Below are 1,831 nucleotides of genomic sequence, written 5' to 3'. Positions count from 1 at the left end.
GGTTGGCGCAGGATAGAGCAGGGTTTAGGGCTGTTGTGCATAGGGTCGCTATGAGTCGCAAACGACTCGACGGCACATAACAACAACAACAGCAACAGGCTATTTCTAGATCCATCTCGAAATACAATGTCATAAGTGACAGGATAATATCCACACACAAGTGGAAGACCTGATAATACCACTATCACGCAAACTTATGCATCAACTACCAGAGCCAAAGAAGAGGAACTAGATTATTTCTACTACTAACTTTTACAGTCAGAAATCGATTGAACATGCAACCAAGATGCATTAATAATAATGAGTGACTGGAATACAAAAGTTGGGAACCAGGAAGAAAAATGAGTTGTTGGAAAACATGGAGTTGGCGATAGAAATGAGCCTAGGGATGAAAGGGTAGAATTCTGCACAATCAATGATGTATTCATTGCAAATACCTTACCTGGAGATTTCCACATAAGATAAAAAACAGTGTGTGAGAAAGAGAGTAACTCTAGTGGTAAAAGAGCTGGACAGCTAACACGACTAGCCATTTCAGGGAAAAAATATCCAACCATATGCTTCTTAAAAATTATAGCCCTGGGGATTCCAAGATGGCGGCAGTGGCAGGAGCAGCGGACCAAATGGAGGAGGGCCACCATGGCCTTCTACAGACCTCTGTTTATTGATAATTGAATAGTTGATGACTGGTCTTCAGTATGGATTGAGGCTCAACATCAGGAGATCAAGGATTCCCAGGGAGGAATGGGTGAGTCTTACGGCTCCCAGCCCCCTGCTGGGAACTCCATGAGGCTCCCACTACCGGACCCCAGGGATTCCATCACCTGGGATGGACGATAGGCACCGCCCCCCACCCCAGGCTGGTGCAGCGGAGCCGCCACAATGCAGGAGAGTGGACTTGTTCTGGGGAGAATTCTTGGAGGCAAGATGGCGGTGGTGGGAGATGTGGAAGCAGGTTGGGGTTTCCTTGGGCAGGCCAGAGAGGAAGATCACCAATACAATGGATTGATGAGAGTCACGTGACCACACTTAATAGTGGCAGCATGTCCAAGATGGCAGATATCCTCAATGCAACGCATCTCTTGATCTGTTGACTGCATCTGCCAAGACCTGTTTAGACCTGGGCGGGGGGGTCTGTTCACCACTCTCAGGTCCCCTTCTCCATTTATAAAGAGGGACGGTAGTGACACCTACTTCAAATAACAGTATGCCCACTTATTGGGGGGGGGGTGGTAATGGTGGCGGTAAGATGGAGCTAAAATTGATTGGGAGGTGCTGTGGGGAGACAGAGAGCACGCCGCAGCAGGGCAGAACCAGGAGCCTGGAAGTCACGGGTGGGCAGAAGTGGGCCCAGACAATAGAGAAGCGACTCGGGGCTAAAGCTTCTGACACACCTACAGGTACAAAGCCCAAGGCAGAGCCAAAATTGGTCGGGAGGAGCTGAGTGAGATAGAGAGCATGCCGCCGCTGGGCAGAACTGGGAGCCTGGAACACTGTCGTGGTAACACTGCATGGTTCAAAATTGGGAAGGGTCTACGCCAGGGATGTGTCCTGTCTCCATACCTTTTCAACCTGTAGGCAGAGTAGATTACCTGGGAGGCTGGGCTCTATGAGGAGAATTGTGGTGTCAGGATTGGTGGAAAATCTATTAACAATCTGCGTTATGCAGATGATAGAACCCTGCTTGCTGAAACTGAGGAGAACCTCATGCACTTGCTGCAGAGGGTCAAGGACTTCAGCCTTCAGTATGGACTGAGGCTCAATGTCAAGAAGACAAAGATTCTCACCACTGGACCAACTGATAGCTCAGGATGGATGGCGAAGAGATTGA

The sequence above is a fragment of the Elephantulus edwardii genome, unplaced genomic scaffold, assembly GCF_000299155.1.
Source record: "Elephantulus edwardii isolate Elephantulus edwardi_28Jun2011 unplaced genomic scaffold, EleEdw1.0 scaffold00349, whole genome shotgun sequence".
Classification (NCBI taxonomy): Eukaryota; Metazoa; Chordata; class Mammalia; order Macroscelidea; family Macroscelididae; genus Elephantulus; species Elephantulus edwardii.
The sequence above is the reverse complement of the archived record's forward strand: the minus strand, read 5'-3'. Positions refer to the sequence as shown.